The following is an 8,547-nucleotide window of genomic DNA, read 5'->3' on the forward strand; positions in this document are numbered from 1 at the left end:
GTCTCACATGTAATGATTTACTTCCCTGCACTGGTGAGGTGTTTATTGCACCCACTTCCAGCAAGGTGAAGCTTAATTGGAAGCCTTATTGATTTATTTGAATCATGGAATGATAGAGTCATAAACTCATAGCATCATAGAATCATGGAATCATTTAGGTTGGAAAAGACCATTAAGATATCCACTTTAACCATCAACCCTACTCTACCTAGTCCACTACTAAGCCATATCTCTAAGCACCACATCTATATGGCATTTAAGCACAGGATCACAGAATACATTGGGTTAGAAGGGACCCTTAAGGGTCATCTTGTCTGATCCCCCTGCAGTGAGCAGGGGCATCTCCAACCAGAACAACATATTTGATGTCCTTCTAGGTGATTTCACTCTGCATGTAAGACTCACCATGGATTTACTAGAAGGAAAGGACACTAGGTCCTCTTGCTTATCAAGCTTATAAATAGATTGTACAGTTTATCTTTCAAATATCCTCACCAAGCCAAAATGGTAATGATAGCTCTCTAATTATTAAAATGCATTGCTAGCTGGGCTTGTTATCGCCTCTCAAGGATCAATGAAGGGATAGGCACAGTGGATTTGATGACAGGGTTGTTTTAGTGGCTCTTGTTTGACAAAACACAAGTAAGGAGGTGGTGAAAAGGTCGCAGAAGGTGGCAAAAAGGGTGAATTCAGCATTCTGCTCTAGAAGGTACTCCTTAGGTATCCTCCAAAGAGGTTTCTAAAAAGCTAGTCTGAGATATAAAAAAAGCCCAAAGCTTCTAGACTTACCCTATTTAACCTTCTCCATATCCCTGATTCAACACAATCTCCAGATACACATTGCCAGGACACCTTTCCCTCACTGTATCAAACTTCTGACCTTGCAGTTGTTGTAAGTCAATCACAATAACACGTCCTGCTGTTCCATGTTATAAATAAAGGGAATTTGCTCATCAAATGCCAAAGAGCCTCCAGCACTATACAGCCTGAGCCTCCAGTTCTCACACCTTCATGTCTGCCACTGATCTAAGGCTTTATTTATACTCCTGATGGCTTCAGATCCTTTACATTCATAAGGGGAATCCATAAATCAAGATTCACCCAAATTAATTAATGGGTGCAGACAGAAAATCAAGTGTGAGTAGAGAACCAAAGGACTGTAATCCTGCAGGATAGAGTGCAATCCTTGAAAGCTTACCCAGTGGAAAACTTGTCCCCCTAACTACCTGAATCCTTGTCTCTATGGAATCTGTAACTTCAATGTTACTGACAATAATTGTTGAGTAATTTTCAGTGTTCTTTCTTACCCTGCCCTCTTATGGGGTTGGATTGCTTCAGCTGGGGTGTAAGAATTTCCTCTGTGTCTTGCATACTGCAGTAGATCACAAAACTTGTCACTTCCCCCTGTCACTTTGTTTTCCCACATTGAAATAAATCTGAAAAAAATGGGAAGAAAAAAGTTGGATTTGGATTCAACTTCCTGCAAGAATCAGGGAGAGAGTCTGATGGGGTGAGAAAGGAACTAAACCAGTAGAGATGGAAAGAAGAACAATCCAATGAAACAGAAACAAAGACATACAAACCAATATTGAACCCAACCCCTGATGGCAATGGCATCACCACTGGCACCAGTAATGCTGGGGGCAGGCACTGGGGAATTCTCAGACTGGACTCAGCAGGAGATGGGAACCAAATTCAGGAGCAGGATTCTGAAACTTAATTCAGGAGCACATGGTTAGAGATTGATGGCAGATGGGACAGGGTCCTCCTAGGACACTGCCCATTGAATAAGAGGCTTGACCCTGGTGATCCCTCAGCTTGATCCTAAAGCTACTGTCCATGGGATGGAATCCATTTGTTGGACAGTTGAGGATCGCCTGTCCTGTTTGTTCCTCCCCACAGGTGCTACCTCTGACTTCCTGCAGCCCAAGGTGAGGCACAAGATGTGGCAATGTTCTTGCTCTGCACAAGAGCAGGTCTAAGCCAGAGCCTTTCTGCAGCCCAGTAAGTGCTAGAAGCAGCCACTGCCTGTGCAATCATGCTCTGAACTTCAGAATATGCCTTCACTGTTCAGAAACGAAGTTGAGAAGTCACATCCCTGAATAAAATTGGTTCTGGTCTAGCTCAAACCAAGACAATCTCACTAATAAGTACTATTTTTTGTTTTGCTGGTGAGAATGCAGGATGTGAACCCATAGACATGCTGCAGATCATGGTGAGCCCCAAAGAGAACTTAGTAAACTAAATCCATCCAACATAGCACAGCCTTGTCATGCAGATCCTGCTGCTGCTGACAGCTACCCCTCAGTGAATTCAGAAACTGCCCAGTATAATTCTAGCATCAAAAAACTATAGGCTTTGGATTTTACATCCAGACCAATGCACTCCCTGAAAACCTTGCTTTCAGAACATTATTGCTCCAGTTGTAAGGCTGCTGGTGGGTGAGGTCATTAAAAGGACAATATATTTATAGGCCAGATCGAGCTTTAGCCAAATCCTTGTTTTACTGTGGAGGAGCTGATCACAACTTCATCACTTGAATTTGCTTGGCTGTCATTCATTATGATATGCACACCAGTCACTCTGGGCCCGGTGACAAGACTAAATAATGCCACAGAGAAGAAGTCTGAGAGATGTACTCCAGCTGTCCCCTGTCCTGCATCCTAAATATATCTCTTCAGAGGTTTGGCTGGCTTAGTTTCCAGGAAGACAAGCAAAGGGTTAGCTTTATATCTGGCTAACAAACTGAATGGGCAATAAATGAAGGAGGGTTTCTTGGGGGAAAGGTTGTTCTTCACAACACAGAGCACAGGACTTAAGAAGTGGCTTTGCTGTCCCCATGTATTGAGTTAAAAAAGAGATTTTGGCAAAGCATGATAATCCTGAACATGGCTTTTTTTCCTTGTTTGTGTTATCCTCTTTCAAATCCTCAGGAAAACTCTCCTTTCTCAACCTGCCTACAGAAACGTGGCAACAGTTTGTATTTGCTGTGCTCAGAACAGTGTCCATCAGGTTGGTGGGGAAAGTCCTCCTGCCTTCTTACACTCCCCATTTCCATCTGATCCCTAAGAAGCAGCACTTAAAGCTCTTGAGCTAGGGAGATTTCTCACTGTTGAGGGTTTGTGCAGGAGATGTTGGTCCAGGGATAAAACTCTTAGTTCCAAGTTCTAGAAATAATGATTTTCAAGGTTTCTCCATTGGTATTTATGGCAGCAATAGACATCTTCATAGATTTACAGGCTGCATCAAGTGGGAAGAGATCCTCAAAGGCCATCTTATTCAATGCCATGGGCAACATGTTACAGTATTTTACCACTCTCATTGTAAAGAATTTACTCCTCAAGTCCAACCTAAATCTACCCTGCTCCAGTTTCAAGCCATTGCCCCTTGTTCTATCACTACAAGCCCTCCTATACAGCCCTTCCCCAGCCTTTCAGTAGGTCCACTTCAGATATTGAAATGTAGCTCTAAGGTCAACCCAGAGCCTTCTCTCTTCTGGGCTGAAGAGCACAAACTTTCTCAGCCTGTCTTCATATGAGAGATGCTCCAGCCCACTGATCATCTTCGTGACCCTCCTCCAGACCTGCTCCAGCAGGTCCATGTCTCTTTTGTGGGAGTGAGAGGGAGAGGGAGAGAAGGTGTGGTGGTGTTGTGTTGAAAGTTGGACTTGGCAATCTTAGAGCAAAACAATTCTATGATTCTATAGAGTAAGCTGGACAAAGAATGTTGTTCAGAAACAAGAGATATGGAATTGATTTGAATCTTTCAGGTATGTCAGGAATTATGAATCAACTTTGGAATCTCATTACCGTCACGGTGATGAAAGTCTTTGGGCTGATGTGTTAGGACTTCAGGCGCTAAGGAGCAGTCTAGGCAGGAGAATTAAGAGAAGGCACATGCCTAGGACTTTTTCCCTGTCACTGTGTACTAAAGCTGGGGAGCTTGGCATGACTTGTGGGTATTGCAACCCCCACCTCTCACTAAGACTCGATACTGTGAATTTCCTCCACCTTGCATTTCCTTCTCATTTTACAGTGGGCCTGGAGCAGGGCCAACTCTGCTCCTTGGCCAATCCCAATGGCATTTGTGTGTCACTGTCAGAATGACAGAGCTGAAGGAGCCCTGCCTGTAGATGTGCGCCTCCCATCACTTTTGCACGCTGATTTTTTGGACCTGTTGTCCCAAGCAACACAGCTTCTGCTGGGCACTCTGCCACAAATCCTCTATCAGGTGGAAAGCAGCAATTAATTCTGCTCAGCAGAGCACTTATTTGGGAAGCATGGCTGCTGGGATGATCACTGGACAAGAGGGCACATTTTATGCTGTCCCTCAAGGCCAGAAAACCTCCAAATCCTCAGTGATAATCCCCAAGAAGGTATGTTGGAAAATCTGACTGAAAAATATGTTTTTCTTTCTAGATGACTTTCCCCTGTAGAGCATTCAGTTTAACAAGGAGAAGCTCATTCAATTGTGGAAGCAGAGGTGGCCTCTGGACTCCTGTGAGCTTCTTTTGCTCAAATAAACTGGTTCAGTGAGGCAGCTCCCCAAGCCTGGAACTCATTCCTTTGAACTTTCACACTTTGTGAGCCAGTAATTAAAGATATTAAAGGGAGAGGTTGAGGGAAAGCACAATTGCTTGGTTTTTGGTCGCTTGCTTGTGTTTGCCTGGAGTTCAGCCACGGGGAGTGTGATCCTTCTGATGTTTGAAAGAAAGCAGACTATAAAATATCCTATTGCTTTTGGCTCTTGGCTTTCTTAGTTGCAGACCATATTACTTAGCAGGAGGAAAGGAAGCCCATGGCTTTCAATTTGGCACCTAGCTCTTGGCACTTATGCAATCAGCTTTTAGGACAGACTGTTGCATTTTAACTGTTTCCTCCGATTGCTCAATTATCAATCTGTCTTTATCATTCACATTTCAAAGCAGGGGGTGGGGTGTTGACCAGCCCTGTTTTCACCACAGATTCAAAGCTGATTACCTCTTTGGGATCCTCATAATCTCCATCTCTGAAACTAGTTCTTTCCTTCAGCATGGTCTTGCTTGTTTTTCTTTCTCTTGGAGGTCCTTTGTCTGGGGTTATTACTTTGGCTGTCTTAATAAGCAAAAGCCATCTGGAGACATGGTTGACCGAGTTTGCACCTGCGTCTACATCTGCACTGTCTGGCCATGTCAGGTGGATGTTCACTTAAAAGATCCATCTCAGTGTGAAGGGAAAAGGAAAAAAAAAGGGAGGGAGTGTGTAAAATTGTTATTCCTGCCTCCCCGCAACAGCAGGTGCACCAGATGGCTCACCAAGTAATTAGGGTGAAGAAGCAGTGTCAAGACTTCATGTGGTGTGGTCTGTGACTGATCATCAAATCAAATTCTTTATCAAAGATGGACCTCTCTCTCTCTCTCTCTCTCCCCCTCTCCCCACTGGTACAATCGATACACATTTGAAATGGCACATGGGATCTGCTTCCTTACATGCAGGTACCTGGAATGCAGACAGAGAAACCTGGTCAGGAGACCATCCTTGTTAAGCAACCATCTGTCCTAACAGACTGTCCCAAAGCATTCCCAGCCTGTTGAGTAGTTATGTTTCATTTTGGTTGAAGACCATCTTCCCTAAAAAAATATTTATATTTTTTCAGCTCCTTAAGTGGTTCCCTAGAAGAAACGTTGCCATGCAGTGTGTAAACAGCACAAAGCTTCCTCATGGAGTTCTGCTTTGGCTGCACAACAGGACCTTGAGCTGGTTTAATCTACAGACCTAATTATTTTTAAAGCTTTGTGTAGTTTTTTTCCCCTTTTCTTTGTTTTCCACTGTGTTATCTCTTTTAGATACAAGATGAGACTTGCTGCTGCTTGAGTCTGCTGGACAGACCTACTAGGTGATGACTGACATTTTGGGTGTCAGCATTCTATCCCCATGTCTCAGCCTGGAGTGTCCCATTAAAGGACCACTGTATCCAAGATCACTATGAGCCAGCAAGGGGCCCTGGTGGCCAAGAACGCTGACAGCATTCTGAGGTGCATAAAGAAGAGTGTGGTCAGCAGGTCAAGAGAGGTTTTTCTCCCCCCACTACTCCTCCCTGGTGAGGCCACATCTGGAGTATTTTGCCCAGTTCTGCACTCCCCAGTTCAAGAGAGATGGGGAACTCCTGGAGTGGAGGCTATGGGAATGTTGGGAGGACTGGAGCTTCTCTGTAAGGAGGAAAGGCTGAGAGACCTGGGGCTGTTTAGCCTGGAGAAGAGCAGCTTGAGAGGGGATCTTATCAATGTTGATCTAAAGGATGGGGGTCAAGAGGATGAGGCCAAAATCTTTTCAGTGTGCCCAGTGATAGGACAAGGGGCAACTGGCACAAAGTGAAAATTCCATCTAAGCATGGGGAGAAACTTCATTTCAGTGAGGGTGCTGGAGGCCTGGAGTAGACTGCCTGAGGTCTGGAGCAGGCTGCCCAGAGAGGTTGGAGAGTCATCTTTACTGGAGAGATTCCAAACCCACTTGGACATTGTGACCCTAGGCAATGTGTTGTGGGTGTCCCTGCATTAGCAGGGGCATCGAACTAGATGATCTCCAGAAGTCCCTTCCAACTCCTATCATTCTGTCATTCTGATTCTTGCATGGTCCTCCATTTTTAAAAGGACTGCTGCTGTCCTCTTCACCTATCCTCCCCTCTAACTCACCTGAAATAACCATTCCAACTACCAGTGTGTTCACCCCTGTTTTTTGTGACTTTGTCATAGAATCATAGAGGTTGGAAAATATCTCTAAGATCATCAAGTCCAACAATGAATCCAACACTGCCATGGCCATTAAACCATAACTTGAAGTACCATGTCTACACCACCTGTCTGGGCAGCCTATTCCAATGTCTGATCACTCTTGGAGCAAATAGATTGTTCATAATTTCTAATCCAAACTTCCCCTGGTTCAACTTGAGGCCATTTCCTCTCATTCCCCACTTGAATCCATAGCCAGGGACCTCTGCACCATTCTGGCACCAATGGGAGCAACATCGTTGGAGACAACAACCACTGGTGAGCAGTTTAATAACCTGCCTACGGTTTTAAACGCCTCTCCAAGGCTATTTCTGTTTATGTTCTGAACTGTGACTGTCACACAGCATTTCATCAAACAATTACAGCAAAGCAACACCAGATGAAAAAGGAGAAGCCTAAAGCTGAGCTATCAGCTGGCTTCTCAGGCAGTCATAGAGTAGCAGGGGAGCATCTGCACAAGGCTTAGATACTCCAGGATAAATTCTGTGGGACAGAAACTTCCCTGTACAAAGAACTTTGAACAGGACAGTAGAATACTAGGTTAGGATTTGAATCTCAGACAGGATAACAAAATAACTGCTGGAGATTCAAATCATAGAATCTATGATTTGAATTCTATGATTCCATGATTCTGTGATTTGAATCTCAGGCAGGTATTTTGTTGCCCTGCTGGTACTGCCTACAAACTGCAGAATTATTTCCTTTTTTATTATTTATTTGATTGTCAGCACGTTTTGTGGTTGGTAGGTTTTATTTTGTTTTGTTTCCCCTCCCCTCTTGAACGCGTCCAGGGACGATGACTCCACCACCTCCCTGGGCAACCCGTTCCAATGACGAATGACTCGCTCGGTGAAGAACTTCCTCCTCACCTCGAGTCTAAACCTCCCCTGGCGCAGCTTGAGACTGTGTCCCCTTGTTCTGGTGCTGGTTGCCTGGGAGAAGAGACCAACCCCCTCCTGGCCACAACCACCCCTCAGGTAGTTGTAGAGGGCAATGAGGTCACCCCTGAGCCTCCTCTCCTCCAGGCTAAACAATCCCAGCTCCCTCAGCCTCTCCTCATAGGGCTTGTGTTCAAGGCCTCTCCCCAGCCTTGTTGCCCTTCTCTGGACGCGTTCAAGTTTCTCGATGTCCTTCTTAAACTGAGGGGCCCAGAACTGGACACAGTACTCAAGGTGTGGCCTAACCAAAGCAGAGTACAGGGGCACAATGACCTCCCTGCTCCTGCTGGCCGCACTATTCCTAATGCAGGCCAGGATGCCCTTGGCCCTCTTGGCCACCTGGGCACCTGGGCAACCTGGACACCTCCAGGGAGGGGACATCCACTACCTCACTGGGCAACCTGTTCCAGTGTTTCACCACCCTCACTGTAGAAAATCTTTTCCTAATATCTGGTTCAAATCTACCCTTTTCCATCTTAAATTCATTCCGTGAGGGCTACCGTAGAGTAGGGGTTTGTAGTCTGGAAGTACCTCATGAAACATCTGATGCTGAACACAAGAAAATTCTGCAGAACTTGCAGCAGTATATAAACTTGAAACTATGAATTTTAATTGAAAATAAATAAAGCAGCTCTTGCAGAATAGGGGAGTCATAGAATTGGTTTGGTTGGAAAAGAACTCTCAGATCCATCTGTCCAACTGTCAACCTAAACCCATCATGGCCATTAAACCATGTCCCAAAATGCCATGTCCACAGATTTCTTGAACACCTCCAGGGACAGTGACTCCATCAGCTCCCTGAGCAACTTATTCCACTCTTCCAGAAAAGAAATATTTCTTAAT

This window comes from Melanerpes formicivorus, unplaced genomic scaffold (genome assembly GCF_026170545.1).
Source record: "Melanerpes formicivorus ecotype bairdi unplaced genomic scaffold, bMelFor1.0.p_v2 SCAF_143, whole genome shotgun sequence".
NCBI classification, from domain to species: domain Eukaryota; kingdom Metazoa; phylum Chordata; class Aves; order Piciformes; family Picidae; genus Melanerpes; species Melanerpes formicivorus.